At 38.7% G+C, this 26,519-nt stretch overlaps 1 pseudogene; it reads left to right on the top strand.

Annotated features, from left to right (window-relative positions):
• Positions 1-24,365, top strand: part of LOC126069855 (CTP synthase 2-like) — a 149,021-nt pseudogene extending 124,656 nt beyond the window's left edge.
• The last annotated feature ends 2,154 nt before the right edge of the window (positions 24,366-26,519 follow it).

The raw sequence follows: 26,519 nt of genomic DNA on the forward strand, positions 1-26,519 counted from the left end.
AAATTTTTGTTGCTGGAAGTGAGACATTTGAATATTATAATGTGACCCTAGAAATCAGATTCTTCCCTTACTCCAAAGGTTTGTGGTTTTTGTTTTTTAATTGTTTTTCATTGTTGAAAGCTGTAGTAGTCCATTTGTTTAGTCGTTGTGGTGTACAATAAAGCTGATTCCAACTTATAGCAACCCAGTAGAACAGACTAGAACTTTCCTATAGGGTTTCCTAGACTGTTAATCTCTATGGGAGCAGATTGCCATGTCTTTTCTCCATGGAGCTGCTGGTGGGTTCGAACCACTGACTAATTGGTTGGCAACTGACTACTTAACCATTGTGCCATCAGCATTTCCCATTTGTTTAGTAAGCTCCCCTAATTGTTTTTGCAAAGACCAGCTTCATGGTCATGAGTGGACACTAAAGTCTTTCTTAGTTTGTGTTCGTCTAGTGTGATGACAGAAATTCCCTTGAACTCCAAGGAAAACAAAACAAAAAAAAACTTATCATTTGAGAATTGCTTCAGGATTTCAAAGATGCTATCACCATCCTTTACTAGAAGAAAATCTAGATTATTACCTGAGTTTAGATCCCTGATGGAAGGATAAATATTAAAGAGGCTTTCCCCACAGATATACCATGGATGTGGTTCTCAGTTGGTTACTCCTATATTAATTTCACTGTGTTTCTCTACAGGGTAACTTTTTGGTGATGTTTCTCTTATAGAAAAAGGATACAGACATCGGTATGTGGTAATACTTTCATGTTGAATTTCCATGGAGTTTGGATGCTGCAAGGCACCCCCATGATTACCCTGGCCCCTCTGGAAAAGGTGTCCAGCACTGGAGGCATTCATAGCACTTGGGATGGTGGGCCACATCTTCCAGCCTCTGCTTCCATAGGAGACAGGTGGGATTGGGAAGACTCTGCTCTTCTTGGCTTTACAAAGATTCTGAACCCAAGGCTTATTGGGACTCTGTGTTACCCTAACAGCTGTTTCTTAGATCAAGATAAGGTCATAATTTCTTATGCTTAAACACATGCCCTCTACTTTGCCAGGTTTGGGAAAAGGGGACTTACATGTTCTGAAAAAGAGCCAAATGTCTCTTGGGACAGGGATAATTTCCTAGGTATTACATGGTGGATCCTAGGTTTGGAAACCTCTTTGGAAATTTACATTGAGCGTGAGGCTTAGTGTAACATGACTAAGCTGTTATTTGTAGAGGTTTCCATGTGAGAAGCATAGGTTCTAAGAAGGTTGTTCTTTGTATGAGACATTACTCTTACAGACAGTGATAATAAAGAAATTTGTTATCTAGGTAACAGGTAGCCCAGAGGCTTGACTGGCAGTCTGTCTGCTTTGGGTGCAGGCAGGTCTCCTTATGGCTACAAGATGACTGCCACAGAAATTGAGGCAACATACTTTTCTCCCTGACATGGAGTTTTATCCTCAGTTTGATTAACTCAGAACCTGCTCACCTGTGAACTAATAAAATTGCTAGATAATGCTAAACATTGGTGGACATAAACCTGGATTATTGTATCATTCATCTAACAAAAGGGATGACATTATTATCTTCTTTGGCTTAGACCAGTTATGACCAATTTCTGGAATGGAGTACATGGAGTCCCACAGATCATGTAGGGAGGGGGTAGAAAACTGAATAAGTTCAGGATAGATACTTCTTTTGAAGCAGGACTCATGGGAAAGGATGCTGTGTAGACTAGCAACAGTGTCACTACAATTAGGAAACATAGTTTGTTGAGTGTAGGTCATTTTTGGTCTTAATTCCCTGGGAACTGGCCCAGCTAGTAGGACAGAAACTAAAACTGCTTTAGCTAAGTAGAGATGAGAAGATGCAAGAACTGATGTGCACATTATAGTGTGATCCTTCATTCATCAATGTTTATTTTGCATCCACTAGCACTGGAGATGGAAGGTGGAAATATAAGTATAGTCTACTTCTTCAAGAAGTTTACATGCTAATTGTTGCTGTTGAGTTGATTTTAAATTATGGTGACCCCATGTGATCTGGATATCTCAGTTGGTAGAGCATTAGACATAGTAATTAAAAGAGGAAAAAAAACTACAAAATAAATTAATATTGTCATATATCTACTAAGGGATTTGTAACTAGAATATATAAAGAACACCTACAATTCAATAATAAAAAAGACAAATAGCCCAAATAATAGATGGACAAAGTATTTGAATAGATATTTTTCAAAAAAACAAAACATGGCCAATAAGCACATGAAAAGATGCTCAACATCATTTGCCATCTGAGAAATGCAGATCAAAACAACTTCATACCCACTAGGATGGCTATTATCAGAAAATGACAATTATTGGTGAGGACATGGAATAATTTGAACTCTTATGCACTACTGGTGGGAATGTAAAATGATGAAGCTGTGTTAAAAATTTTCTGGCAGATCCTTAAAAGTTTAAACATAGCTTTACCATATGATTCAGCAATCTTCCTCTAAATATGTACTCAAAATGACTGATAACAGCTATCCAAAAAAAAGGTGTAAATGTATGTTTAAAAGTAGCACTATCAGCACTGCCAAATGCAGAAACAATCCAAGTGTCTATCAGTGGCTGAAAGGATAAATAAAATATAGTATAGTTATACAATGGAATATTGTTAGGTTATAAAGAAGAACAAAGTACTGATACATGCTACAACATGGATGAACACTAAAAACAATATGCTAATAGAAAGAAGCCAGACAGAAAGAAGTCACGTAATAATGATTTAGTTTATATGAAAAGTCCAGAACAGGAAACACCATAAAGGCAGTAGATTAGTTGTGCCTATGTCTAGGGACATGGGGAGGGACAGGAGGTGATGAACATCTTTTTTTTAATTTTTTAATTTGTGCTTTAGATGAAGGTTTGCAGAGCAAATTACTTTCTCATTAAACAGTTAATACATATATTGTTTTCTGACATTGGTAACCAAATTCACGGCTTATTGACATTCTCCCCTTCTTGTCCTTCGGCTACCCATTATCAGCTTTCCTATCTCCTCCTGCCTTCTCAACCTTGCCCCTGAATTTGTTTGCCCCTTTAGCCTTGTTTTGTTTTATGTGCCTGTATAATCTTCGGCTGAAGGGTGAACTTCAGGAGTGACTTCAGGACTGAGTTAAAAGGGTGTCTAGGGGTCATAATCTCAGGGATTTTTAGGTCTCTGTGAGACCAGTAAGTCTGGTCTATTTTTGTGAGTTGGAGTTTTGTTCTACATTTTTCTGAATGGAAGCTTTCACATGGCAGCTGGAGAAGACAAAGTAAAGTATAATGGCATATACGAAGACCTGAAGTTGGAAAACCAAAGGAAAGAATGTGCTCAGCATTTAAGCTGAAAGAACCTTAAGTTGCAATATTGAAGAATTCTATAGGAAAAATATTAGACGACACAGGTGCACCAAAAGAAGGTAGAAGGAATACACAAAGTCACTATACTGAAAAGAATTGGTTTATGTTCAGCTATTTCAGGAGTGCCATGCAATCAAGAACTGCTGGTACTGGAGGAAAAAGTCCAAGCTGCACTGAAGGGATTGGAAAAAACAAGGCCCCAGGAATTGAGGGATTATCATTTGAGATGTTTCAACAAATGGATGCAGCACTGGAAGTATGTCAAGAAAATTGGAAGACAGCTACCTGGTCAACCAGCTGGAAGAGATCCATATTTACGCCTGTTCAAAACAAAGGTGATCCAACCAAATGTGGAAATTATCAAACAACATCACTGATATCACGTGCAAGTAAAATTAAAAAAAAATTTTATTGTGCTTTAAGTGAAAGTTTACAAATCAAGTTAGTCTCTCATATAAAAATTTGTATACACCTGCTATATAGTCCTAATTTCTCTCCCCCCTAATAAGACAGCCTATTCCTTCCCTCCACTCTAGCTCTTAATGTCCATTCTTCCAGCTTCTGACCCCCTCTGCCCTTTCGTCTCCCCTCCAGATAGGAGATGCCAGCATAGTCTCAAGTGTCTACTGATCCAAGAAGCTCATTCTTCACTGGCATAGTTTTCTATCCCATTGTGTCCAATCCCTGTCCGAAGAGCTGGCTTTGGGAATGGTTCAAGTCTTGGGCTAACAGAAGGTCTGGGGGCCATGACCGCCAAGGTCCTTTTAGTCTCAGCCAGACCATTAAGTCTGGTCTTTTTACAAGAATTTGAGGTCTGCATCTCACTGCTCTCCTGCCCTCTCATGGGTTCTCTGTTGTGTTCCCTGTTAGGGCAGTCATTGGTTGTAGCCAGGTACCATGTAGTCCTTCTGGTCTCAGCCTGATGGACTCTCTGGTTTATGTGGCCATTTCTGTCTCTTGGGCTCATAATTACCTTGTGTCCTTGGTGTTCTTCATTTTCCTTATGATGCAGGTGGGTTGAGACCAATGGATGCATCTAAGATGGCTGCTTGCTAGCATTTAAGACCCCCAACGCCACATTTCAGAGTGGGATGCAGAATGTTTTCTTAATAGATATTATTATGCCAGTTGACTAAGATGTCCCCTGAAACTATGGTCCCCAAAATCCTGCCCCTGCTACACTGGCCTTCGAAGCGTTCAGTTTATTTAGGAAACTTCTTTGCTTTTAGTCCAGTTGTGCTGACCTCTCCTGTACTGTGTGTTGCCTTTCCCTTCACCTAAAGTAGTTCTTATCCACTATCTAATGAGATACTATCTAATGGTCTGGCTGAGACTAGAAGGACCCTGGAGGTCATGGCCCCCAGACCTTCTGTTAGCCCAAGACAAGAACCATTCCCAAAGCCAACTCTTCAGACAGGGATTGGACACAACAATGGGATAGAAAAATATGCCAGTGAAGAATGAGCTTCTTCTCTCTCCCTTCCTCCCTCCTCCTCACTGTCATAACCATCAAAGAATATTTTCTTCTCTGTTTAAACTGTTTCTTTAGTTCTCATGATAGTGTTCTTATACAATATTTGGCTTTTTGCAACTGACTAATTTCACTCAGCATAATGCCTTCCAGATTCCTCCATGTTATGAAATGTTTCACAGATTCCTCACTGTTCTTTATCGAAGCATAGTATTCCATTGTGTGAATATACCACAATTTATTTAACCATTCATCCGTTGATGGACACCTTGGTTATTTCCATCTTTTTTGCTATTGTAAGCAGTGCTGCAGTGAATGTGGGTGTGCATATATCTGTTCGTGTAAAGGCTCTTATTTCTCTAGGATATATTCGAAGGACTGGGATTGCTGGATTGTGTGGTATTCTATTTCTAGCTTTTTAAGGGAGCACCAAATCAATTTCCAAAGTGGTTGTACCAATTTACATTCCCACCAGCAGAGTTCCAGTCTCTCCACAACCTCTTCAACTCCTATTATTTTGTGTTTTTTGGATTAATGCCAACCTTGTTGGAGTGAGGTGGAACCTCATCGTATTTTTTCTTTTTTATTATTTTTATTGTGCTTTAAGTTAAAGCTTACAAATCAAGTCACTCTCTCACACAAAAACCCATATACACCTTGCTACACACTCCGAATTACCCTCCCGCTAATGAGACAGCCTGCTCTCTCCCTCGACTCTCTCTTTTTGTGCCCATTTCATCAGCTTCTAACCACCTCCACCCTCTCATCTCCCCTCCAGGCAGGAGATGCCAACATAGTCTCAAGTGTCCACCTGATCCAAGAAGCTCACTCCTCACCAGCATCCCTCTCCAACCCATTGTCCAGTCCAATCCATGTCTGAAGAGTTGGCTTCGGGAGTGGTTCCTGTCCTGGGCCAACAGAAGGTCTGGGGGCCATGACCACTGGGGTCCTTCTAGTCTCAGTCAGACCATTAAGTCTGGTCTTATGACAATATGGGGCCTGCCTTCCACTGCTCTTCTGCTTTCTCAGGGCTTCTCTGTTGTGTTTCCTGTCAGGACAGTCATCGTTGTAGCCGGGCACTATCAGGTTCCTCTGGTCTCAGGATGATGTAGCCTCTGGTTCACATGGCCCTTTCTGTCTCTTGGGCTGTAATCGCCTTGTGTCCTTGGTGTTCTTCATTCTCCTTTGACCCAGGTAGGTTGAGACAAATTGATGCATCATAGATGGCTGCTTGCTAGTGTTTAAGACCCCAGACGCCACTCTTCCAAGTGGGATGCAGAATGTTTTCTTAATAGGTTTTATTATGCCAATTGACTTAGATGTCCCCTTGAACCATGGTGCCCAGACCCCTACCCCTGCTATGCTGGCCTTCAGAGCATTCAGTTTATTCAGGATACTGCTTTGCTTTTGGTTTAGTCCAACTGTGCTGACCTCCCCTGTATGGTGTGCTGTCTTTCCCTTCACCTAAAGAAGTTCTTATCTACTATCTAATTAGTGAATGCCCCTCTCCCACCCTCCCTCCTTCCCCCCTCATAACCATCAAAGAATATTTTCTTCTCAGTTTAAACTATTTTTCACATTCTTATAATAGTGTTCTTATACAATATTTGTCCTTTTGCAACTGACTAATTTCACTCAGCATAATGCCTTCCAGGTTCATCCATGTTATGAAATGTTTCACAGATTCCTCACTATTCTTTATTGATGCATGGTTTTCGATTGTATGAATGTGTAATAATTTATCCATTCATCCATTGATGGGCACCTTGGTTGCTATTGTAAACAGTGCTGCAATAAACATGGGTGTGCATATATCTGTTTGTGTGAAGGCTCTTATTTTTCTAGGATATATTCCAAGGAGCAGGATTGCCAGATCGTATGGTAGTTCTATTTCTAGCTTTTTAAGGAAGTGCCAAATCGATTTCCAAAGTGGTTGTACCATTTGACATTCCCACCAGCAGTGTATAAGCATTCCAATCTCTCTACAGCCTCTCCAACATTTATTATTTTGTGTTTTTTGGATTAATGCCAGGCTTGTTGGAGTGAGATGAAATCTCATTGTAGTTTTGATCTGCATTTCTCTAATGGCTAATGATTGTGAACATTCCCTCGTATATCTGTTAGCTACCTGAATGTCTTCTTTAGTGAAGGGTGTGTTCATATCTTTTGCCCATTTTTTAATTGGGTTATTTGTCTTTTTGTAGTTGAGTTTTTGCAGTATTGTGTAGATTTTAGAGATCAGGCGATGATCGGAAATGTCAGACCTTTTTACTCTTTTGGTTAAGTCTTTGGATGAGCATAGGTGTTTGATTTTTAGGAGCTCCCAGTTATCCAGTTTCTCTTTTGCATAGTTAGTAATGTTTTGTATACTGTTTATGCCATGTATTGGGGTTCTTAACATTGTCCCTATTTTTTCTTCCATGATCCTTATCATTTTAGATTTTATAATTAGGTCTTTGGTCCATTTTGAGTTCATTTTTGTGTGTGGTGTGAGGTATGGGTCTTGTTTCATTTTTTTGTAGATGGATATCTAGTTATGCCAGCACCATTTGTTAAAAAGACTGTCTTTTCCCAATTTAACTGCTTTGGGGCCTTTGTCAAATATCAACTGCTCATATGTGGATCGATTTATGTCTGGATTCTCAATTCTGTTCCGTTGGCCTATGTATCTGTTGTTGTACCGGTACCAGGCTGTTTTGACTACTGTAACGGTATAATAGGTTCTAAAATCAGGTAAAGTAAGGCCTCCCAGTTTGTTCTTCATTTTCAATAATGCCTTCTTTATCCGGGCCCTCTTCGCATTCCATATGAAGTTGGTGATTTGTTTCTCCATCTCATTAAAGAATGTCATTAGGATTTGAATCGGAATTGCATTAAATGTATAGATCACTTTTGGTAGAATAGACATTTTTATAATGTTAAGTCTTCCTATCCATGAGCAAGGTATGTTCTTCCACTTATGTAAGTCTCTTCGTTTCTTGCAGAAGTGTACTGTAGTTTTCTTTGTATATGTCTTTTACATCTCTGGTAAGATTTATTCCTAAGTATTTTATCTTCTTGGGGGCTACTGTAAATGGCATTGATTTGGTGATTCCCTCTTTGATGTTCTTTTTCTTGGTGTCAAGGAATCCAACTGATTTTTGTATGTTTATCTTGTACCTGGTTGCTCTGCTGAACTCTTCTATTTCATTAGTTTTCTTGAGGATTCCTTTGGGTTTTCTGTGTATGAGATCATGTCATCTGCAAATAGAGATAGTTTTACTTCTTCCTTACCAATCCAAATGGCCTTTATTTCTTTATCTAGCCTAATTGCTCTGGCTAGGACCTCCAGCACAATGTTGAAAAGGAGAGGTGATAAATGGCATCTTTGTCTGGTTCCCGATCTCAGGGGGAATGCTTTCAGACTCTCTCCGTTTAGGACTATGTTCGCTGTTGGCTTTGTATAAATGCCTTTTATTATGTTGAGGGATTTTCCTTCTATTCCTATTTTGCTGAGTTTTTATCATGAATGGGTGTTGAACTTTGTCAAATGTCTTTTCTGCTACACTTGATAAAGTTTTGTGATTCTTAACTTTTGTTTTATTTACATGAATGGAGCCACCAGTCCTTAGGCCCCTCTTGTGGGTAGGTGAGGACCCTGTTCAATAGGCAATGTGGTGTCAAACATCAAACTCCCACATCTCCACCGCACAGCTCAAACAGTTGTAGTCTGTGAACAAGGGCCTATTCTCCTGAAATAGGCCCACACAGACCCATGCAGAAGGCAAAGGTATTCAAAGTCCATATACCATTTATGCTTGGATAGGAGCTGCTTCTCTCCTGAACTCGCCTGGTTAGTGGACCTGGCAAATCATCTTTTTGCCTAATTGCAAATTTATTCCTTCTCCAAAGCTTGGAGGATGGCTCTAGGCTCTCAGCGAGGCCTATCTCAGGCTCAGGGAAATGAATAGCCACTGAAGCTGACTTGGGGGCCGGGGGCACAGAAAAATACATACAAGTACTTAGCTTTTGCCGAGATTGCCATTATCTCTGGATCTGGAGGTGTGAGTAGACTGTGTGGCTGGCTGCTTCTCCCAGAGGAAACTGAGGCCAAACGCTAGTATCAGCCTTCCGCAGCCACTCCCAGGAATGGTGCATGAGGGTTCCCGGTGATTCATGTCCGGTAACTCTTCTCTGGTTCTGAACCCTCTCTTCCACCCCCTGCCACTCAGTTCATTTTCTAACTTTGCCTTTGATGTTCAGGGCTCCTTGCCTGTCATAAATTTACTAGTTTCACTTGTTTTGGGGGGTCCTTGTTGAATGAGGGCTCACTGGAAGAGTCTGCCTATTCCTCCATCTTGGCACTGCCTCCGCAAGTAAAATTTTGCTGAAGCTCCTTCAAAAGTAGCTATAGCAGTATATACACAGGGAACTGCCAGAAATTCAGACCAGATTCAGAAGAGGACTTGGAATGAGGAATATCATTGCTGATGTCAGATGGATCCTGGCTGAGAGCAGAGAATACCAAAAAGATGTTTACCTGTGTTATTATTGACTATGCAAAAGCATTCAACTGTGTGGATCCTAGCAAATTATGAAGAATGGGAATTCCAGAACTCTTAATTGTGCTCCTGTGAAACCTGAACATAGATTAAGAGGGAGTCATTTGAACAAAACAAGGGGATATTGTGTGGTTTAAAGTCAGGAATAGTGTACATCATGCTTCTTCAGTTAGTATGCTGAACAAATAATCGAAGAAGATGGACTATATATAAAGAATAAAAGGGCATCAGGATTGAAGGAAGATTCGTTAGCAATCAGCATCACACAGATGATTTAATCTTGCTTGCTGTAAGTGAAGAGGACTTAAAGCACTTATTGATGAAGATCAAAGAGCACAGTCTTCAGAATGAATTACACTTCAATGTAAAGAAAACAAAAAACCTCACCACTGAAACAAAATGCAACATAACGATAAACAGAGGAAAGGTTAAAGTCACGAATTTCATTTTACTTGGATCAATAATGAATACCCATGGAAGCTGCAGTGAAGAAATCAAAGCACAGAGTGTATTGGGCAGGTCTGTTGCAAAAGATCTCTTAAAAATGTTTGAAAGCAAAGATGTCACTTTGAAGACTGAGCTGTGCTGGACCTAAGCTGTGGTGTGTTAAATTACCTTATATGCATGTGCAAGCTGGACAATGAATAAAGAATATAGAAGAGTTGATGCCTTTGAGCTGTGGTCTTGATGAAAAATATTGAATATACTGTGGACTACTAAAAGAACGAACAACTATGCCTTGGAAGAAGTATAACCAGAATGCTCCTTAGAAGCAAGGATGGCGAGACTATGTCTCACATTCTTCAAGCATTTTACCAGGAGACATCAGTCTCTGGAGAAAGACCTCATTGTTGGTAAAGTAGAGGGTCAGTGAAAAAGAGGAAGACCCTCATTGAGATTGATTGACCAGTGACTGGCAACAGTGGGGCTCAAACATAACAGTAATTGTGAGGGTGGTATATGACCAGGCAGTGTCTACTTCTGTTGTAAATGGGGTCACGATGAGTTGGAACCTACTGTACGGTGCCTAAAAACAATAACATCAACATTAGGGCCTCTACCGTGGATCTTATTTTTTCTTCTATGATCTTCATGGTTTTTGGTTTTATATTTAGGTCTTTGATCTATGTTGAATTAGTTTTTATATATGGTGTGAGATAGGGGTTCCGTTTCATCTTTTTTGCAGATGGACATTGAGTTTTGCTATCACCGTTTGTTAAAAAGACTGTCTTTTCCCCATTTAATGTATGTTGGGTCTTTCTTGAAGATCAGGTGACCATAGGTGGATGGATTTGCATCTGGGTTCTCAATTCTGTTCCACTGGTCCATGTTTCTGTCATACCACTACCAGGCTGTTTTGGCTACCCTAGCTGTATAGTAGGTTCTGAAGTCAGGTAGTGCGAGTCCACCTACTTTATTCTTCTTCTTTAATAGTGCTTTAATTGTCTGGAAACCCTGGTAGCATAGTGGTTAAGTGCTATGGCTGCTAACCAAAAGGTCAACAGTTTGAAACCACCAGGTGCTCCTTGGAAACTCTGTGGGGCAGCTCTACTCTGTCTTATAGGATCGTTATGAGTCAGAATCGACTCGACGGCAGTGGGTTTTAATTGTCTAGGGCCTCTTCCCTTTTCATATAAAGTTACCTTTTTTTTTTTTCTTTAAGGAATGTTGTTGGTATTTGGATTGGGTTTGAATTGTTATTCGTAAATTGCTTTAGGTAAAATTGATACTTTCATAATGTTATGTCTGCCTATCCATGAGTATGGTTTTTCTCTTTGTATAGGCCTTATGATTTCTTGCAGTAGTTGATTTCTTCTTCTACGTCCCTGGTTAGATTTATTCCCAAGTATTTTATTTTTTTAGTGTTTATTACACAATATTATTGCTTTCTTTATTTCCATTTCATATTTCTCTTTATTGGTGTATAGGAGTCCAACTGATTGCTGTGTGTTAATCTTGTAATCTACTACTCTGCTGAACCTTTCTATGAGTTTCAGTAGTCTTCTCATGGAGTCTTGGGTTCTGTATGTAGAGTATCATATCATCCACAAAAAAGGACAGTTTAACTCCTTCATTACCAATTTGGATGCCATTTATTTCTTTCTCTTTCCTTATTGATCTAAGAGCACATGTTAAATAGGAGTGGTGATAAATGTCATCCTTGTCTTGTTCCCATTCTCAAGGGGAATGTTTTTACCCTCTTTCCATTAAGAATGATGTTGGCTGTTGGTTTTGAATATATGCTCTTTATTATGTTGAGGAATTTCCCTTCTATTCCTATTTTATTGAGAGGTTTTTTTTTTTTTTAAATCAGGAATGGGTACTGGACTTTGTCGAATACCTTTTCTGCATCTGTTGAGTGATCCTGTGATTATGTTGTTTTATTTATGTGGTGGATTCTGTTGATTAATTTTCTGATTTTGAACCATCCTTGCATACCTGATAGATTCCCACTTGTTCTTGTATGATGCTGAATTCTATTGGCTAGAGTTTTGTTTAGAATTTAATATCTATATTCATGAGAAATATTGGTGTGTAATTTTCTTTTTTTGTGATGTCTTTGCCTGGTTTTGGTATCAGGATTACACTGGCTGCATAGCCTGAATTCAAAAGCATCCCTTCCTTTTCTGTACTCTGACATAGTTTGAGTAGTACTGGTACAAGCTCTTCTCCAAATGTGTGGTAGAATCCTCCTGTGAAGCCATCTGGGCTAGGGCATATTTTTGTTAGGAATTTCATTTTATTTTATTTATTTATCACCTTCTCAATCTCTTCTCTTGTTAAGGTTCTGGTCATATGTTCAACTTCAGTTTGTGTTACTTTAGGACGTAGTGTGTTTCTGGAAATTGGTCCATTTCCTCTAGGTTTTGAAATTTGTTGGAGTATAGTTTTTCATAGTACCCTGTTATCCTTTTATTTCAGTTGGGTGTGTTGTAATACCACCATTTTATTTCTTAATTGGGTTATTTTGCATCTTCCCCAGTTTTTGTTTTGTCATTTTGGCCAGTGGTTTGTCAACCTCATTGATCCTTTCAAACAACCAACTTCTGATTTTGTTGATTCTTTCTACTGGTTTTTTTTTTTTTTTAGTGTCTATTTCATTTATTTCTGCTTTGATCTGTATTGTTTTCTTTCTTCAGGTGACAGTGGGCTTCTTTTATTGTTTTCTTTCTTTATGTTCAAGTTGTCTAGCTAATGTTTTCATTTTGTTTCTCTCTTCTTTTTTTAAGTGTGCATCTATTGCTAGAAATTGATCTCTAAGCACTGCCTTTGCTGTGCCATAGAGGTTTTGGTATGACGTGCTCTCATTCAGCTCTAGGAATTTTTTGATGCCATTTTTAATTTCTTTTGTTACCCAGTGGGTTTTAATCAGGGCATTATTTGGTTTCCGTGTACTTGATTTTTTGGTCCTTATTCTTCCTGTTATTAATTTCTACTTTGATGGTGTTGTGATCAGAGAAGATTCTTTGTATTATTTCAGTATTTTGGGTTTTGTTGAGGGTTGTTTTGTGGCCTGTGATGTGCTCTGTTTTGGAAAATGTTGCATGTGTATTGGAAAAAGGATGTGAACTTTCCTGCTGTTGGGTAGCATGTTCCGTATATGTCTCCGAGGTCAAGTTGGTTGATTGTGGCCTTTAGATCTTCTGTATCTTTGTTGAGATTCTTTCTAGATGTTCTGTCCTTTACTGAGAGCGGTGTGTTGAAATCTCCTGTTAGAGTTTGTTTTATGTGTTTTGGAGCCCTGTCATTTTGTGCATAGGTATTTATTATGGATATGTCCTCATGGTAGATATCCTTACTTGTCTTTTATGGTGAATTTTCTTTTAAAGTCTATTTTATCTGAGGTTACTATTACCACTTGTGCTCTTTTTTGGTTGTTGTTCACTTCATATTTTTTCCCATTCTTTAGTGTTTAATGTATTTATGCCTTTATTTCTAAGATGTATATCTCATAGACAGCATATTGAAGTGTTGTTGTTTTTTAAATCTATTGTGATACATTCTGTCTCTTTATGGGTGCATTTAAGTCATTACATGTAGGTGTGATTATTGCTGTCATTTTGTGGTGCTGTTTTTTGTGGTAGGATGTTTTCTGTGCTGAATTCCTTTTGTTTGTGGGATTTTTTTTTTTCATTTCTTTGGTTTTCTTATAGTTTATGTTACTGAGACTTTGTATTTTTCTTGTTTATTTTGATGAGTAGCTTTGTTAACTTTCTTTGTGGCACCTTGACATTTACCCCCCCCATCTTCCTCAGTCTCAACTAGTCTTTTATTACTTGGTATCGCCTTGTCTCCTGCTCCATTAGAAAGCTCTCTACCTACATTGTTTATTCCCTCATTTATTGTTCTGATGTTTTTGTCATTTACAGATTGACCTCTTTGGTTTCCTGTTTAAAATATTTTAGTTTTATTTTACCATTAAGAATTCATACCTAGCATCTGGCTGATGCTGTCTTGAGTCCTAGACTCAGGTTGTTGTCTAATTTGGTTCTGTAACCAAAGAACTGTTTAATAATTCTTGAAAGTTTGTTTTGGTTTTTATATATTCCCTTTATTTCTTTTTATCTGAATATGTCCTAATTTTGCCATTATATTTGAGCAAGAAATTTGCAGGATATATTATTCTTGGTTGGAATTTTTTTCTTTCAAGGATTATATATGTCCACCTATTGCCTTCTTTCCTGCATGGTTTCTGCCAAGTAATCAGAGCTTAGTCTTATTGTTTTCCCTTTGTATGTGACCTTTTGTTTTTCTTGAGGTGCTGTAATGATTCTTTCTTTGCCTTTGATTTTAGAGTGTGTGATTATGATATGTCTTGGTTATTTTTAGGGGGAGGTCTTTCCTATTTCAGGTTCATTGAGCTTCTTGGATGGTCAGGTTTTCATCTTTCATAATGTTAGAGAAGTTTCCTGTCAGCAAATCTTCAGTGATCATCTGTGCTTTCCTTTTTCTCCCCCTGTTCTGGAACTCTGATCACATGCAAATTTTTGCTTTTGATTTTATCCCACATTATTTTCAGGGTTTCTTCGTTTTCTTCATTATTTTCTCTGAGTTTTTCTCAAAGTGGTATCCAAGGTTTTGTCTTCAATTTCACTTACCCTGTCAGTTGTTTCAAGATTTGCTCCTACAACCTTCTTTTGCAGTGTCCATTTCTGAATTTTGTTGTTTATCTTTTGTACTTCTGATTGCAGTTTTTGTGTCATTTCTCATTGTTTGTTTATTTGACATTTTGTTCTTATATTATTTTCCTGAATTCTACTGTTGGTTTGTTTGTGTTTTGCATGAATTTGTCTATTTTTGCAGGTTTTTGCTTGTGTTTTCCTTCATCTGTTGATAAGCCCTGAATATTAGAGTTTTAAATTCCCTATCAGGTAGTTCCAGTGCTTTTTCTTCTACCAGAAGGTCATCTGGTATCTTATTCCGGACACTTTCAGGAGCCATCCTGTTCTGTTTTTTATGTATTCATGATGTCAGCTATCTTCACTACATTCAGGGTCTATTTTCTTCCTTTATTGTCTGTGGATTTGCTTGTTTTATCCTGCCATTTTGTTTTAATTGGTCATGCCTGGGCAGGTGATCTGGGTGTGCTTTGTTGATTTCTTGTCTGTTTGCACCATGCTTCTCGCTACCTTGTCCAGGTGGGCAAAGCCGGCCATTCAGCTATTGTACAGCAGGGCAGATCCAGAGGAGGGCAAGGGGTGGAGATGCATCATTTGTTGCACATAGTGGGGCCAACAGGGTGTGGCTGGGGGGCAATACAGCACAGGGTTTGGTGATCCATGCACGTGATGCGTGGGGGTACAGCGCTTGGCGCATGGTGTAGATAGGCAGGAGGGAGAGGAGAGGATGTGATAGATGGAGCTAAGTGGGCAAGGGAAACTACAGAAAGAAGAGAGAGAAACAGAAGCAGAAAAAATGAAAAAAAAGTGAAGAAAATGATGATGTGGTAGGATTCAGCTGGGGGAAGCAGATCAGACCTAGGAAGGCCATGTGCCAGTGGCTCTCTAGCAGAGTGGTACAGTTCTGCCTGTTGAGAAGGGGTGTGGATGGCACAGATTTGATTTGACTGGTGAAGGGAAAGAAAAGAAGCGAAAGAGGAAAGAAAAAGCAAAACAAAGACGAAACAAACCCAAAAGGACAACAAAAATAAATATGGTGCCGAGTGAGCTGGCTTTTGGGGGTGGGACAGAATTGTGGAAAGTAAGAAATTTGTGATTTGGGAAGAGATAATAAGTACACGTACCTCAAGAGAAGAAGTAATTACGAAATGAGCATAAACAGCCATTCTCAAGGTTCCAGGGAAAAATATCTACGTCACAGTTCTGCTTTTTAAATCCCATCTTTGGTTGATAGAAGGTAGGCTTCTCAGATTTAGAGGCTGTGATTATATTTTATATTTCCTGTTCATAAATTTAAGTTTATCAGTTGAATATGGAAATTAATTACTAGTTCGGGTATAATTGAGTTTCCTAGACTTGCACTTGATTAGTAATCTAACGAATGGTGGTTCGAGCCACCTACCACTCTGCAGAAGAAAGGCCTGGAGCTCTACTTTAGTAAATATTTGAAAGCCAAACCAAACCTATTGGCATGGAGTCAATTCTGAGTCACAGTGACTTTATAGTACAGAGTAGAACTGCCCCATATTATTTCCAAGGCTGTGAATCGGATTACCATATCTTTCTTCCACAGACCAGCTAGTGGACTCAAACTGCCAACCTTTTGGTTAGCAGCCAAGCACTTAACTACTGTGCTACTAGGGCTCCATTTCATAAGGGTTACAACTAAGCAAACCCTATAGAGCAACTCCACTTTGTAACACATAGGGTTGCCATCAGTTGGAACTGACTTGACATCAAGCAGTTTAGGTTTCCTTTAGAACATAACTGAAATGGAAAACCCACCCAGTTGATGAAGCAACTTTTCATAAGATCCTATGCCCTGTGTTGCACTGCTGACCAAAGACACTTAATTTCCTGTTCCCCCCCTCCCCTTTCCCCCAGGTGAATCCCCACTTGATCAACCAGTTTGAGCAGAATGACTTAAATTTTATAGGCCAGGATGTCAATGGAGAAAGGAAGGAAATCACTGAATTGGCAAGTAAGTGGGCTCTTTGTTTGGAAAAGTTTTGTAGCAAGCTAGCATTGTTTTGTCCATCAAATACATATGAAGAAGTAAATTAAGCTCCATTTTTTCATTCTTTTCTTCTCTCCTTTGAAATAAGTATTCGTTAAAAAAAAAAAAGTTATTATTGTTAAGTGCCATCGAGTCAGTTCTGACTCATAGTGACCTTTGTAGAACAGAATGAAACACTGCCTGGTCCTGTGCTATCCTCACAATCATTGCTTTGTTCAACCCCATTGTTGCAGCCACTGTGTCAATCCATCTTGTTGAAGGTCTTCCTTTTTTTCACTGACTGTTTACTTTACCAAGCATGATGTCCTTCTCCAGGGCGTGGTCCCTCTTGATAACATGTCCAAAGTATGTGAGACAAAGTCCGGCCATCCTTGCTTGTAAGAAACGTTCTGGCTGTACATCTTTCAAGACAGATCTGTTTGTTTTTCTGCCAGTCCACGGTATATTCGATATTCTTCGCAAGAATCACAAGTCAAATGCATCAGTTCTTCTCTGGTCTTCCTTATTCATTATCCAGCTTTGGCAAGTGTATGAAGCAATTAAAAATACCATGGTTTGGGTCAGGTGCACCTTAGTCCTCAAAGTGACGTCTTTGCTTTTTAACATGTTTAAGAGGTTTTTTGGAGCACATTTGCCAAATGCAGTATGTGGTTTGATTTCCTGACTGGTGCTTCCATGGGCATTGATTGTGGATCCAAGTAAAATGAAATCCTCGACAACTTCAGTCTTTTCGCCATTTCTCGTGGTGTTGCTTATTGCTTTAGTTGTGAGCATTTTTGTTTTCCTTGTATTGAGGCACTCTATATGGAGGACTGTAGTCTTTGACCTTTAAGTCCTCTTCACTTTCAGCAAGCAGGGTTGTGTAATGTGCATATTGCAGGTTGTCAGTGAGTCATCCTTTAGTCCTGATGCCACATTCTTCTTCACATAGACCAGCTTTTTTGATTGTTTGCCCAGCATACAGATTGAATAAGTATGGTGAAAGGATACAACTCTGATGCACAACTTTCCTGATTTGAAATCATGAAGTATCCCCTTATTTTGTTCAAACAAGTGCCTCCTAGTTTATGTACAAATTCTACATAAGCACAATTAAATGTTCTAGAGTTCCCATTTTCCCCAATGTTATCCGTAATTTGTTATGATCCACACAGTTGAATGCCTTTGGAGAGTTAATAAAAGACAAGTAAACATCTTTCTGATATTCTCTGCTTTCAGCCAACATCCATCTGAAGTTAGCAATGATATTCCTTATTCTATGACTTCCGAGTACAGGCTGAATTTCTGGCAGTTTCCTGTCAATGTACAGCTGCAACTGTTTTCAAATTGTCTTCAACAAAATTTTATTGCATGTTATGTTAATGATATTGTATAATAATTCCCACTTTCTATTTGATCACCTTTCTTTGGACTGGCCATAAATTTGGATCTTTTCCAGCTGGTTGGTCAGGTAGCTGTCTTCCAGATATCTTGCCATAGAAAAGTGAGTGCTTCCAGTGTTGCATCTGTTTGTTGAAATATCTCAAATGATATTCCTTCACTTCCTGGAGCCTTGTTTTTTGCCAGTGTATTCCATGCAGCTTGGTTTTCTTTCTTCAATACCATTGATTCTTGGCCTCCTGAAATGGTTGAACATCAATCATCCAGTTCTCTTCAGTACAGTGACTCAGTGTATCCCCCCCATCTTGTTTTGACACTTCTTGCTTTGGTCCATATTTTTCCTGTAGATTCCTGCAGAATTGCAACTTGAGGCTTGAATTATCTCTTCAGTTTTTTCAGCTTGAGAAATGCCAAGTATGTTCTTCGTTCTTGGTTTTCTAACTCCAGGTCTTTGCATATTTCATTATAACACTTTACTTTGTCTTCTCTAACCGCCCTTTGAAAAGCTCTGTTCAGCTATTTTACTTCATCATTTCTTTCTTTTGCTTTAGCTGTTCTTCATTCAGAGAAGTCTCAGAGTCTTTTTTAACATCAATTTTGGTCTTTTTTTCCTGTTGTCTTAGTTATCTAGTGCTGCTATAACAGAAATACTGCAAGTGTATGGCATTAACAAAGGGAAGTTTATTCTCTAACAGTTTACGATCAGAAAAGCTGCTTCTTAGCCGTGCCTGCAGGCAGGTGTCTATCCAGCCCTTGGCCTCTCTGCTTCATCTGAGGCTTTCTCAGACAAGTGTTAGGAAACTCTTTAACTCTAGGAGACTGAAGAACACCAAAGACATAGGTAAATATAAGTTCAAAAGACAGAAAAGGCCACATACCAGAGACTACATCTGCCAAAGACCAGAACCAGGTGGTGTCCGGCTACCACTGATGAGTGCCCTGACAGGGAATAAAATAGAGAATCCCCAATAAAGCAGGAAAACAGTTGGAAGTGGACCTCAAATTCTTGTAAAAAGACCACACTTAATAGCCCAATTGAGACTAGAGGGACCCTGGAGGTCATGGTCGCCGGACCCTCTTTTAGCCCAAGACAGGAACCATTCCCAAAGCCAGCTGTTCAAACAGGGGTTGGGGACTGGGGTATAAGACAGTAAATGATACTTGTGAGGAGTGAGCTTCTTGGCTTAAGTAGACACCTGAGACTATGTGGGCAGATTCTGTCTGGAGAAGAGATGAGAAGGCAGAGGGGGGCAGGAGCTCATTGAATGAACACAGGGAATACAGGATGGAGAAGAAATGGGCTGACTCATTAGGGGGAGAGCAGCTAGGAGTACATAATAAGGTGTGTATAAGTTTCTGAATGAGAGACTGACTTGATTTGTAAACTTTCACTTAAACACAAGTTTTCTTTAAAAAGCTCTTTAAAAGAACCAGTACATGCTCAGATGTACCCCCTCTGCCTTTAAGCCTTCACTTGAAGATGCTCAGCTCTCAGGCTTCTTGGATCAGGAAGCCTAGATCTGCCAAGAAGTGCCTGGAAGCTCCCCACTCCACTGGCAGGCCTCCTGCGTATAGACACTCAACTTTCTTACTCCATGGGCTGGGAGGCCCACCACACCATTTCCTACCATTCCTCTCATTATGCTGTTTTTGCTGCTGCCATTTCTCTGCCACTGCTTCTCACCATCTTGTCATATACAGTGTACAGATTTCACTCTCTGGCTTTTGTGTCTGAGGGGTTCTCAGTACAAGGATACTGGATCCAAAGGATGTACTCCACTCCAATTTCTTTGTCTTGGTGATAGTGAAGTCCCCCTCTTGCTGCTGAGGTGGCTTATTTTAAGCTTAGCAAGATAGCAGAACTGATCAACCCCCTCATTATGGTTCCATACACCTTATTTGCGTGCCTTAACCCCACAAGAATACCATGCAGCTTATTTGTATTATTAGTAAGCTGTCCAGTAGCCTTGGTGGGCTAGAAGCACCCTATTTCATGGTCCCACCCATTGATTTGATGGGAGTTACAAGAACATGGAGAGAAGGTCTTTATGAAAGCATTCCATTACAGCACAGGTGGGATATACTCAAGGTCATGTTTTGGTTCTTATGGACTTGTTTTAATTTTCTTCAGCTTTAACTTGCATACGGGCAACTGATGGTCTGCCCTGCAGTCAACCTTGGCCTTCTTCTGATTGATGATATTGAGCTTCTCCATTACCTCTTACCATAGGTGTAGTCAATTTGATTCCTGTGTCTGCCGTCTGGCGAGGTCCATGTATATAGTTTTATTTTGTTATGAAAAAGTATTTCCAATGAATAGCTCATTGTTCTTGCAAAATTCTATTATGCAATCTCCGGCATCATTTCTGACATCAAGGCTATATTTTCCAACCAATGATCCTTGTTCTTTGTTTTCAACTTTCTCATTCCAATTACCAGTTATCATTAATCATGTTGATTGCCTGTTTGATCAATATCAGGCTACGGAAGTTGGTAAAAATCTACAATTCCTTGTTCTTTGGCAAAAGTGGTTGGTGCATAAATTTGAATAATAGTTATTTTAACTGGTCTTTCTTGGAGGTGCATGCATATTATCCTACCTTTGTAGAAGGAAGAGTTGAACTGAGGCAGAGCTGAGTAGTTCCTATCCTTCCTATGGTCTCTGCTGCAAGTACTCAATTCTACCATTCAGTAACTGCAGAGCCTAACATATTTAGCCCCTGACCTTTTACAGACATGTTTGCCAACCCCTGTTCTACAGACTTTATTTAAATTAAATGAACTTAACATTTTCAGTTGCCTATTTGACCAATCCATCTGAGTGTTCCACAGGCACTTCCAGATCAAATTATTTAAAACTAAATTCACAGGCTCTCAAAGTTCTTTCTTCTGGCTTTCTACAGTTAAGCTGTCATCAGTCTCTTTGTTCAGGGTTCTTCACCATTGATACTATTAACATTTCAGGCAGAATCATTCTGTGTTGCGGGTGTTGTTCTGTTTATTGTAGGATGTTAAGCAGCTTCCCTAGTCTCTACCCACTAGATGCCAGTAGCATTCACTCCCACCTCTAGTTATAACAACCACGGATATCTCCAGATATTGCCAAATGTGCCTGGGGGCTTAAAATTGCTTAATGTTTGGACTTCTTTTAGCTCTTGTTCTCCTTCATATCCCCAACTTGTAGTCAGTTGTCAAGTCCTGTAGATTTTGTGTATGGAAAGAAAGATGAAGTTCGGGATTGCACTTCCATCTCTGTCTCCCTTCATGACTACCATTCTGAGTTACTTCCTAATGCCAGGTGCTTCCCACTCTAGTCCCTCCTGAAGAGGACAAGGTTCGGTCTGTACAATGCATGTGATGCAACTTTGTTGGATGGGCTGCTTACATTTATTGATGCATGATGTGTATAGGATATTCTAAAAATGGTAGCACGGTGTTTTCCGGCTATATGTTTTGGGCCCTGATACTCTGGACTAAAAGTTACTCTTTTAGCTTGCCCTACTTCTTTTTCCATCTGAGCACATGTCTCTATTCTCTACTTTAAGTTTCTTTTCTCTCTGCTTTTCCCTTTCTGTCTCTTTTTGCTGAAGTATTTATGGAGTCCTAAGCAGGGAGGACAAGTGAAGTAAGAGAAAGTTCTTTGAACACAGTAGCATTTGGCTTGGCACCTGCAAAAAGGAAAGCCATGTTTATTGTGCACTCATTAGATGCAGAACCCTTGCTAGGGACTCCGCCTACATTACTGACCTTACAAAGCAGATGATACTACTCCCATTTTACAGAGAAGAAGACTGGGGTGCAAAGAAGTTAAGGAACCTGCCCAGAACTATCCACGTAATCATGGGCAGGGCTAGATCACAACAACACACTGCCCGTTTCTACCACCACCCCTGTGGGATTCTGTCTGCTCAGCTTCTTTTCACTGGACATTCTTCCTAAGATTATCAACCCATGTCTAACATTTTGAATTAAAATACAATGTATTTTCTCTCTTTCATTTCTGCTTGCTCTCATTATTGTCCGCAAATACTTAGAAGCTCTTTCATCACAAGAACTCAGGTTCCCATTGACACTTTCATATTTCATGCAGGTTGGAAAGGAAATAAGAGCTGCTTTAAAGTTCTTGCAGTTTTTTAAAGCTGACTGCAAATTCCTCTGGATCTTAACTACTTCGGACCGTTCCATGACTCTCCACCATTCCTAAAGAGTTCTAAAAAGGGCAACAAACTTAAGATTAGTGTTAGTTAGAATTTGGTTCAAAGCAATTAAAAACATTATTTTAAAGGTATTTAATCTGATTGAGGAAACCCTGGTGGCATAGTGGGTAAGAGCTACGGCTGCTAATCAAAACGCCAGCAGTTTGAATCCACCAGGCGCACCTTGGAAACTCTGTGGAGGCAGTTCTACCCTGTCCTATATGGCCGCTATAAGTTGGAATTGACTTGACAGCAATGGGTTTGGTTTTACGGGGTTGATCTGATTAATGGAACATCATCAAAAGAACACATTTTATGTCTCTTTCCTCATATTGACATAAGGGATATTTTCGGACAAAGTGACTCAGAGTAGTAATCCATTCATAAAATAACCATTGCATGGCTTCTCTTTTTATTGGTATATAAACGTAATTACTGTCTGCTTCCTTCAAAGACATCCCTAGATGTTATGCTGTATGATTTATTGCATCTTAATTTAGAGCTATACTGCTTTGTTTCTCCTTTAAATATGGATGACTAATTTTTTTCAACGTGCCAGTATTCCTGGGAGAAAGTGAGATTGCTTTTATCAAGCTTTCATCCTAAGTGTCCTGATTCAAGGAGGCTTCTTTCTACATGTGATATAGAGAATTTCGATGCTGGATATTTCTGGGATCAACACTGTCCAATGGAACTTGAGGCAGTGAAATTCTTCACTGTTCATTCTGATAGCCACTAGCTACATGTGGCTATTGAGAACTTGAAACGTGCTCAATTAATTTTAATTAATTTAAATAGCCACACATGGCTAGTAGCCATCGTTTTGTATAGCACAGCTTTAAATGATAACTGTAGGAGTGTAGATATTTCTACTCAATATCACCATTTCCTTATTATTATAGTAATATCTTTGGGTTTCCAGTGGTGTTAAGAATTTGTGATTTTGAATTCCATACTAGTTTTTTGGGTCATATGATAAAACATTTCATTAAAATGTTCAAAGTTGTCTTTACTTCCACTTATTAAAACTTATTTTATTACCTTCAGTTTGATGTATACAACAGTTAACTAAAGTGACTTTTCAAATTAGTGAAAATAACACATTGCCCATACTGTGTACTATGGCAATTTATGAAATTGGAGAGTTGACCAAACTATGTGTTTTGTAGTCTGAGAATAAACAATTTTTGAGAGTCCTGAATGGGGAAGACATTTGTAATCCTAGAAAAGTTCTAACTAGAGTCGGGAATGTTACCTTTTTAATTGTTACTATTCCAAAACAGTGGATTTTACGAATATGAGAAAAGCTTTTTTTCTGCTCTGTTCATCCAGGAGAACTTGAATTGCTCATGTAGAGGCTTCTTATAATCCTCAAAATGAAAATAACTCCTTTTTATCCTGATAGTTTAAGTAGTATGTGCTTACTGTAGAAGTCATACAGTACAGAAAATATAAAGAAGAAAATAAAGCAGCTTAAACTCTTGCCACCTTGAGACGTAACCAACATTAACATGTTGCAAGACCACCCTTTTGTTGTACACCCTTTGTCAGAAGTGATAAGGTAGTAGAGGTTGAAATCTGAGTGCCAGTTCAGTTGTATCAAGCTATGACTAATATCTGTTAATATCTAACTTCACAGGTGACCAGAAATGCAGTTGTACTTGCTGCATTGCTAGGGGCAGCTATCTGGGTTTAGAGATGTGTTGGTTTATCCCAGGGGATCTTTCCTTTCCAAAGGGAGAGCATACCATGTAGGAAATATCCTGAAGCTAAGAGAAAGAATGATGGGACTAGCCTAAAGTCTGATGGATACTATGGAAATGAGCCAATACCATCCTGCCAGGCCTTCAAAGAGCAGAATTTGGGGAAGCAGAATTCATCTTGCCTTTCAAAACTTTTTGCTTAAATTTACTCACTATAATACCTTCCACAAACAAAGTTCTTGATCTCTTATTAAATGAGATGTGTTTCACAGTTTGGAATTCTATTCAGAAAATGGTTAAAAGTAAGTGGCTATGATGGTAACAAGTTAAATAGTCTCCTTGCATTTAATGGGTATTGTATCCAAAGATAAAAAGACCTTTAAAGAGTTTTCATGTTTGTCTGCTTTATTTGCATCATGATCATGCTCATTTTAGATCATCCCTATTTTGTTTGTGTCCAATCCCATCATGAGTTTTCTTCTAGACCAGTGAAGCCTTCCCCTCCATACCTGGGGCTGTTACTTGTAGCAACTGGGAATTTGAATAGCTACTTGCAACAGGGATAAAAATGTCTTCCAGGGAACTAGCTACTAAGCTCCTACCAGTGACCCAATGTTCGTAGTTACTCAGTGTCTTGCGTTTCTCAAAAAAATTTGTGTCATGGTAGGATTTTTATGAAATGAAAAATCACTGTTTGTCTCTTAGAAAGCAATTTGTTTCTCTTAACTAAAATTTTTGTACTTCTTATAGTTGTATGGAAACCCTGGTGGTATGGTGGTTAAGTGCTATGGCTTTAACTAAGAGTTCAGCAGTTTGGATCCACCAAGCACTTCTTGGAAACTCTGTGGGGCAGTTCTACTCTGTCCTATGGGATCGCTATGAGTCAGGGTCAACTTGACAGCAACGTGTTTGGGTTTTTTTATAAAGGTATAATATGGAGTGCTGGTGGCGCAGTGTTTAAGAGCCATGGCTGCTAACCAAAAGGTGGCCAAATCCACCAGCCACTCCTTGGAAACCCTATGGGGCAGTTCTATTTGGTCTTACAGGGTTGCTATGAGTTGGAATCAATGATAGATTTGGTTCTTTTGGTTTACAGTAGCCATGTCAGTTTTCCAAACCAAGCTGCTACTGGGTATTTTTAGAAATTGTTTTCACTTTGATAGGTTAAAAAAAAGGAATTTCCTTTTATTAACTTTGTGCCTAATAAATATATGTAAAGATTTTATGTTTATTGGCTATTGGTTTTATAGTCTTTTCATATTGCTTGTCACTTATTCTCCTTTTGCCATTGTGTTCTTTCTCTTACTGACTGATGAGATCTTTATAGATAAAAGACATTAATCCTTTCTTAGGTTGGAAATATTTTTTCAAAGAGATTTTACTTTTTTTCCTGAATTGTTAGTGGTAGTTTTTACTCTCCCTTAAGAGTTTTAAGTAAGGATTTTTAAATATTTATGTAGTAAAAAAATATTTATATAGCCAAATCTTTTATGCTTCTTTTAGCATTATGCCTAAAGTCTTCCCCTTTAAAGAGATTATAAAATAGTGACTCACGTATTTTTTAAATCTGTTTATAGTTTGAATTTTAAAGTTTAAATCTATGATCTGTTCAGATTTTTTTTTTTTAAGTGTAGCATGTTAGGTAGCGTTCTGACTTTATTTTTTCCCACAAATTATTAGTAAACTAGTAATGTGAATCTATTTTAGGAACTTCTATTTTGTTCTATTGCTGATTTTGTCTCTTACACCTGAATCTTTACTACCCTTTTCCTTATTACAGCAATGTTGTAACTGTGGCCCTTATCTATTTCCATTATAATTTTTTTAAGTTTTTTTTTTTAAATTTCGTTATTATTCCAGCTCAACTGTACCATGATTTTTCAAATAAAATCTGAATACAAATTTCTTTGGTATTTTCATGGAATATTATTAAATTTAAATATTAGCTGGAGGAGAATGTATATCTTCCTCTTAACCAGAAATATTATTTGCATCAACTCCGAAAGTGGAAGGACTCACTTAAAATGTTATAAACTTAGGTGAGGTTTATTACCACAATAACTGGAGATGTACTGTTTAGTAGATTATCATAGACCATCCTCATCCTAGCAAAGAATCTTTGAAATATTGCAGTCAAGGGCTGCTGGAATCTGTGCATGGTGTGTCTGTGTGTTTGTATTACACAAACCTGCTTATTTGTGGCATTACTTGCTAGAAGCGTATAGCCCTTTGACACTTACTTTAACCATGCTTTACATAATTTCCATGTAGGGAATTTTACTAAATTAATGATCATGCCTTGGACTCTGTAACCAGTGCACTAGTTTTTAAACTGCTCCCCAAGGAGCTAGAGTGTGGGCTACATTGAGGCTCAGGCTGAGGAGGCTCCAGGCTCTTCCTTTTCTCACCTGAGCTCTTGTGGCTCTCTGTAACAGATTTCATGTGAAGAAGAGGTTCCTAAGTTCAGAGACTGCATGGTTTAAGCATCAGATTGGCAATTCCAATGTGGTCCTATGTTGAATGTGAACTGTGACCCTTCTCACTCATTTACTTTGTTGTTAGTTTCATCAAGTTGACTTCCACTCATAGTGATTTATGTATAACAACAAAACATTGCCTGCTTCATCACCATCCTTCATCACCTTCATGATCATTGGTGTATTTAAGTCATTTTTGTGTCTATTGTGTTACCTCTCTCATTGAGGATTTTCCTTGTTTTT

The sequence above is a fragment of the Elephas maximus genome, chromosome Y (genome assembly GCF_024166365.1).
Source record: "Elephas maximus indicus isolate mEleMax1 chromosome Y, mEleMax1 primary haplotype, whole genome shotgun sequence".
Classification (NCBI taxonomy): Eukaryota; Metazoa; Chordata; class Mammalia; order Proboscidea; family Elephantidae; genus Elephas; species Elephas maximus.